Consider the following 7,639-nt stretch of genomic DNA (forward strand, 5'->3'; position numbering starts at 1 on the left):
GGGCTCCGGCGATCCTTCCGCCTCAGCCTTCCAAGTAGCTGGAAATACAGGCGCGTGATACCACGCCTGGCTGATTTTTTGATTTATTGTAGAGATGAGGTCTCGCCAAGTTGCCCAGGCGGGTCTCCAACCCGCGGGATCAGGCAATCCACTCACCTCAGCCTCCCAAAGGTGGGATTACAGGCTGAGCCACTGAGCCTGGCTATTTCACAGATTTTAAAGCAGAAGGCTATCAGGCATCATTCCAAACTCATTAATAGGCCTTGTAGAGACTGAGTTGGGAGATTTAGGGATTCAGCACCCATGAGCTTCTTCCTACACCACTGGGTCTCAGACATCAGTGTGCACTGGTATTACCTGGAAAACATAAAATACAGATTTCTGGACCTCATCGCCATGGTTCCTGAATCTGTAGGTCTGGGTTGTGTCCACATCTAAATCTGCACTTTTTGGGAACTAGAGGCGTGTACTACCTTGCCTGGTTAATTTTTTTATTTACTTGAAGAGATGGGGTCTTGCCAAGTTGCCCAGGTTGATCTCACCCCTGGGCTCAGGCAATCCCCTCACCTCTGGCTCCCAAAGTTCTGGGATCACAGGCGTGAAGCCCCACACTTGGCTGTTATGTTCTTATCTATAACTATAGGACCAGGTTAAATTACCCTAGTTATATCTTGTCCTATAGAAAGATTGCTGGGCCGGGCTCAGTGGTTCAGCCTGTAATCCCAGCACTTTGGGAGGCCAAGGTGAGTGGATTGCCTGAGCCTGCGGGTTCGAGACCTGCCTGGGCAACTTGGCGAGCCTTCATCTCTACAATAAATCAAAAACTAAGTTGGGCTCGGTGGCTCAGCCTGTAATCTCGCACCTTGGGAGGCTGAGGTGAGTGAATTGCCTGAGCCCGCGGGTTCGAGACCCGCCTGGGCAGTGAGACCTCATCTCTACAATAAATCAAAAAATCAGCTGGGTGTGAAGGCTGAGGCAGAAAGATCGCCAGAGCCCAGCAGGTCGAGGCTAAGGTGGCCGGGAGCGGCCACTGCACTCCAGTCTGGGTGACACAGTGAGACTTCAACTCAAAATAAAAAAAGAAAGAAAGAAAGATTGCTGATAGGTAAAGATATCTCATTGCTAATTGTTCCCCTGCCCCCACCACCTTGGTTCCCATAACACTTTGTTCTACCACTGTTTAGAACTTCTCACCACTGTGTTCTAGTAATTGGTTAAGGTATCTGCATCTCCTAAGAGATGGTGAGGTTCTTGAAGTCAGGGATCGTGTCTTTTTTTTTTTTTTTTTTTGAGCTGGGATCTCACTCTGTCACCCAGACTGGAGTGCAGTGGCCACTCCCAGCCACCACAGCCTCGATCTGCTGGGCTCCGGCGATCCTTCTGCCTCAGCCTTCCAAGTAGCCAGAATTACAGGCATGTGCTACCACGCCTGGCTAATTTTTGATTTATTGTAGAGATGAAGTCTCACCAAGTTGCCCAGGTGGGTCTCAAACCCGCGGGCTCAGGCAATCCACTCACCTCTGCCTCCCAAAGGCGCGGGATTACAGGCTGAGCCACCGAGCCCAGTTCAGGGATCGTGTCTTATTCTTTTTTGTATTTCTAGGGCATGTCATGGTAGCCAGCATCTAGAACTACTTGATATATATTTGTTTTTTTATTTTTATTATTATTTGTTTTGAGTCAGAGTCTCACTCTGTAGCCCAGGCTGGAGTGCAGTGGCACACTGCTCACGGCCACCACTGCCTTGACCTGCTAGGATCCTTCTGCTTCAGCCTTCCAAGTAGCTGGAACTACAGGCACACACCACCATACCTGGCTAACTTTTAAATTTATTGTAGAGATGAGGTCTCACCAAGTTGCCCAGGCCGGGCTCGAACAGATGAGCTCAGGCAATTCTCTCACCTCAGCCTCCCAAAGTGCTAGGATTATTGGTGTGAGTCATCACGCCCAGGCTTTAATATATGTTTGCAAACTAGTGAAGGAACCTCAAAGAAAAATGTGACTGTTTTTTCCAGCTGGCTGGAATCCCTACAAGGAATGGCAAACTTCTTACTCCCTCTGCTTCTCCAGTTGGTATAGGGCAGTGGTTCTCAAGGGTGGTCCCTCAGACCAGCAGCCTGAGTACCTGTCAGAAGTGCAGATGTACGAGGATGCTGAAGCGGAAAGATCGCCTGAGCCCAGCAGGTTGAGGCTGTGGTAGCTGTGAGCATGCCACTTCACTCCAGCCTGGGTGACAGAGTGAGACTCCGACTCAAAAAAACAACAAACAAAAACATAACATTTGACACTTTAAGGCAGACGACCCAATGCGTCATAGTCTCTGAGGGTGACATCAAAAGATAGGTTATGTCAAAGCAAGATTCTCATTAATATATTTACTAAACTACTCTTTCTGAAAGGAGGGAGGAAAAAGGTTATTACAGTGACCTGGAATTTGTAATTATTTCTTCCATGCTCTGGTGGCCACCTCATTCTGCCTGTTTTATCCCCTTCCTTCTTATTCTCTTCCATTCAGCTAACTCAGATGACAATTGTGTACCAACCCAAGCAAAAAACATGAACATTCATACTACTGCCTTTCAATGGTGAGAAACTTTCACTAATAAGATTTCTAAAAAGGAATTACTATGTCTGAATCTCTACAGGAATACGAATCAGAGGATAATATAGCAAAATCTTGTAACAATGGGCAGCTTATTACTGGTTTAAATCATCCCCCAAGTCAGAAGTCTGTTCTTAGACTAGCTTGTGATAAATTTGTATTTGGATCTCTTTGAAATCTTATGGCAAAAGGCTTGCTTCATTTTTACTGACATCTTATTTACTCTCAAAATAACTATCCAATTTTTAGAAGTATGTGAGTCTTGAAAAGTAAAGTGATTTGGCTGAGGTCACATAAAAATATTATTTGGACAACTGGGTGCAGTGGCTTAATGCCTGTAATCTCAGCACTTTGGGAGGCTGAGGTGGGTGGATTGCTTGAGTCCAGGAGTTCGAGACCAGTCTGGACAATATAGTGAAACCTTGTCTCTACAAAAATAAGTAAATAAATTAGCAGGGTGTGATAGCACATGCCTGTAGTCCCAGCTAATGAGGATGTGGTGGAAGGATCACCTGAGCCCAGATCGAGGCTGCCATGAGCTGTGATTGTTGTGATAATGTCATTGCACTCCAGGCTGGGCAACACAGTGAGACTCGGACTCAAAAAATAATTTTTAGACAAAGAATCAGACTCTGAATGACTCCTCACTGAACACATGTTAGGACACTTTAAAAACTTTTAAAGTCTATAGAGGACATTTCAGTTTTGGTTTCTGCTACCTCAATTAATTTCCTGTAGCAGTTGGGCAGGCATTGCTCTGAAGAGGAAATCCAAATACAAAAAACAATATTGTTTTTTAAACTTAAAGTCATTTCTTTAAAAAAAATTTTTTTTTTTTTTTTTTGAGTTGGAGTCTCACTCTGTCGCCCAGACTGGAGTGCAGTGGCCGTTACCGACCACTGCAGCCTCGACCTGCTGGGCTCCGGCTATCCTTCCGCCTCAGCCTTCCAAGTAGCTGGAATGACAGGCGCGTGCTACCATGCCTGGCTAATTTTTAATTTATTGTAGAGATGAAGTCTCGCCAAGTTACCCAGGCGGGTCCCGAACCCACGGGCTCAGGCAATCAACTCACCTCAGCCTCCCAAAGGCGTGGGATTACAGGCTGAGCCACAAAGCCCGGCTAAAAAAATTTTTTTTAAACTTTTTTTTTGAGTCAGAGTCTCACTCTGTCTGTCGCCCAGGCTGGAGTGCAGTGGCATGCTCATAGCCACTGCACCTCGACTTGTTGGGCTCAGGTGATCCTTCTGCCTCAGCCTTCCAAGTAGCTGGAACTACAGATATGAGCCACCATGTCTGGCTAATATTTGATTTATTATAGAGATGAGGTCTCGCTATGTTGCCCAGGTTGGTCTCGACCCCCTAAGCTCAGGCAATCCTCTCGTCTCTGCCTCCTAAAGTGCTGGGATTACAGGTGTGAGCCAACAAGCCCAACTTCTTTTTTTTAAATGTCAATTTTACCCTTTATTTATTATTATTATTGTTATTATTTTGAGACAGAGTCTCACTCTGTCACCCTGGCTAGAGTACAGTGACCCCATCATGGATCACCATAGCCTCAATCTCCTAGGTTCAGGCAATCCTTCTGTCTCAGCCTCCTGAGTATTTGGGACGACAGGCACATGCCAGCATGCCTGGCTAGTGTTTTTGAATTTTTTTTATAGAGACAATGTCTCACTATGTTGCCCAGGCTGGTCTCGAATTCCTGGGCTCAAGTGATTCTCCTGCTTCAGTCTCTCAAAGTGTTGGGATTACAGGTGTGAGCCATCATTCCTTGTCCTAAACTTAAAGTTGTTTCTAAGGCAATATCTGCAAAAGTGGAATACAGTAACTAGTGAGCTCATAGATGCTTCATTTTCCTTATTTTTCTACCAACCAACATTTTTATTACTTCACGATTGTACATGTTATATTTAAGTATCATTATCACAAATTGGCTATAAGTCTATGTACGTAGGAAAGATTTGACTTTTGTGCTTTTTTTTTCATAATCAATATTTTTTATTATGGTTTTGTGGGGTACAGTTAAGGGTTAAGTGTACAATTACGTTTCATTCAGGCACCCTGTTGATAATGTGCTTTTTTTTTTTTTGAGTTGAAGTCTCACTCTGTCGCCCAGATTGGAGTGCAGTGGCCGCTCCCGGCCACCGCAGCCTCGACCTGCTGGGCTCCGGCGATCCTTCCGCCTCAGCTTCCAAGTAGCCAGAATTACAGGCATGCGCTACCATGCCCGGCTGATTTTTTGATTTATTGTAGAGATGAGGTCTCGCTGCCCAGGCGGGTCTCGAACCCGCGGGCTCAGGCAATCCACTCACCTCAGCCTCCCAAAGGCGCGGGCTTACAGGCTGAGCCACCGAGCCTGGCTATCCCATGACATATTATTTAGTGTACAGTTCTATGAATTTTGACACATATATACAATCATGTGACCATCATTATAATCAAGATATAGAATTGTCTCACTACTTCCACCCTTGCCATAATTCCCTTGTGCGTGCCCCTCTGGAGTCACCTTCCTTTCCACACATCCTTTGGTAACAACTAATCTGTGGACCCTATAATTCTGGCTTCCCCAGAATGTCTTATGTATAAAATTATACACTCTGCAGCCTTTTGAGTCTGGTTTCTTCCACTTAGCATTTACTCATGTGGTTGCATGGCAGAAATTTGTTCCATTTTATTGCTGAGTTTTTCTATTGCATAGATGTACAAACAGATGTTTGTTTATCTGTCAGCTGAAGAACATGTGGGTTTCTAGTTTTTGCAACTATGAATAAAACCACTGTAAACTTTCCAGTACAGTTCTCTGAGTGGACATATGTTTTTATTGTTCTTGGGTAAATACCTAGGAGAGGGAGTAAACACCTAGTGCTGGATTTTCTGGTAAGCGTATGTTTAATTTTGTAAAAAAGCTGCCAAACTGTTTTTCATGGTGGTTGTACTGTTTTGCATTCCCACTAGCAATGTATGAGAGTGCCAGTTACTCCTCACTCTTGTCAACACTTAATAGTGTCCATTTTTTGTTTGTTTGTTTGTTTGTTTTGAGTTGGAGTCTCATTCTGTCACCCAGGCTGGAATGCAGTGGCATGCTCATGGCCACCTCAGCCTTGACCTAATGGGCTCAGGCAATTCTTCCAGCTCATCCTTCCAAGTAGCTGGAACCACAGGTGTGCACTACCATACTCGGCTAATTTTATTTATTTATTTGTTTGTTTGCTTTAGGAAATGAGATCTTGCCAAGTTGCCCAGGTTGGTCTCGAACCCCTGGTTTCGAATTCTTTCACCTCCACCTCCCGGAGTGCTGGGATTACAGGCGTGAGACACTGTGCCCGACTGTGTTTTTTTTTTTTTTTTAAAGCGATGTCTAATAGGTGTCTAATAGTATCTCATTTTGGTTTTCATTTAGAATATAAACTTTTAAAAAGTTTTTGCTATGTTTATTGCTACACTGCCTTCCATGAAGGATGTACTTCTCCAGTAGTATTTACACAAGTTGTCTTTCTTTCTTCTATTTTTTTTTTTTGAGTTGAAGTCTCACTGTGTCTCCCAGACTGGAGTGCAGTGGCCGCTCCTGGCCACCGCAGCCTCGACCTGCTGGGCTCTGGCGATCCTTCCGCCTCAGCCTTCCGAGTAGCCGGAATTACAGGCATGCGCTACCACGCTTGGCTAATTTTTTGATTTATTGTAGAGGTGAGGTCTCACCTGCCCAGGCGGGTCTCAAACCTGCGGGCTTGGGCAATTCATTCACCTCAGCCTCCCAAAGACGTGAGATTACAGGCTGAGCCACCGAGCCCGGCTAGGAATGTTTCTTTAAGAGATAAAATGACAAGCGAGTCACAATGGTTCACGCTTGTAATCCCAGCACTTTGGGAGGCTGAGGTGAGAGGATTGCCTGAGTCCAGGGGTTCGGGAACAGCCTGGGCAAGTTGGTGAAACCTCATCTCTACAATAAATCAAAAAATAAACTGGATGTGGTGGCGCCTGCCTGTAGTTCCAGCTACTTGGAGGACTGAGGTGGAAGGATTGCCTGAGTCCAGCAGGTCGAGGCTGCGGTGGCTATGAGTGTGCCACTGCACTCCAGCCTGGGTGACAGAGTGAGACTCTGACTCAATAAATAGATAGATGATAGATAGATAGATAAAATAATGCAATGTAACTAACTTTTAGACATTCCACAAACACAATAAAACATGTTGAGTGAGCCGGGCTCGGTGGCTCAGCCTGTAATCCCGCGCCTTTGGGAGGCTGAGGTGAGTGGATTGCCTGAGCCCGCGGGTTCGAGACCCGCCTGGGCAGCGAGACCTCATCTCTACAATAAATCAAGAAATCAGTAGGGTGTGGTAGCGCGCGCCTGTAATTCCGGCTACTCGGAAGGCTGAGGTGGAAGGATCGCCGGAGTCCAGCAGGTCAAGGCTGCGGTGGCCGGGAGTGGCCACTTCACTCCGGTCTGGGCGACAGAGTGAGACTCCAACTCAAAAACAAAAACAAAAACAAAAAACATGTTGAGTGGACCAGCAATCTTCAAGTTGAAATCTACTTTTCTTATTTTGTGATAAAAGATGAGAATATGGGTATAGCTTGTTATACAGAAATTTGGCCTACCAAATCCAAACCTATACAGTTACTAGATAGAGAATATATTCAATGCACAGTTCTTGTTGGTGGGATTTTGTTGTACTCTTGTCATGTTTCTTTCTTTTTTTTTTTTGAAACAGGGGATATACTTATTGAAACACATGATGAGCCGGGCTCGGTGGCTCAGCCTGTAATCCCGCGCCTTTGGGAGGCTGAGGTGAGTGGATTGCCTGAGCCCGCGGGTTCGAGACCCGCCCGGGCGGCGAGACCTCATCTCTACAATAAATCAAAAAATCAGCCGGGCGTGGTAGTGCATGCCTGTAATTCCGGCTACTTGGAAGGCTAAGGCGGAAGGATCGCCGGAGCCCAGCAGGCGAGGCTGCGGTGGCCGGGAGCGGCCACTGCACTCCAGTCTGGGCAACAGAGTGAGACTCCAACTCAAAAAAAAAAAAAAAAAACCGAAAC

This window comes from Carlito syrichta, unplaced genomic scaffold, assembly GCF_000164805.1.
Source record: "Carlito syrichta isolate Samal-C Ts95f unplaced genomic scaffold, Tarsius_syrichta-2.0.1 Scaffold306837, whole genome shotgun sequence".
NCBI classification, from domain to species: domain Eukaryota; kingdom Metazoa; phylum Chordata; class Mammalia; order Primates; family Tarsiidae; genus Carlito; species Carlito syrichta.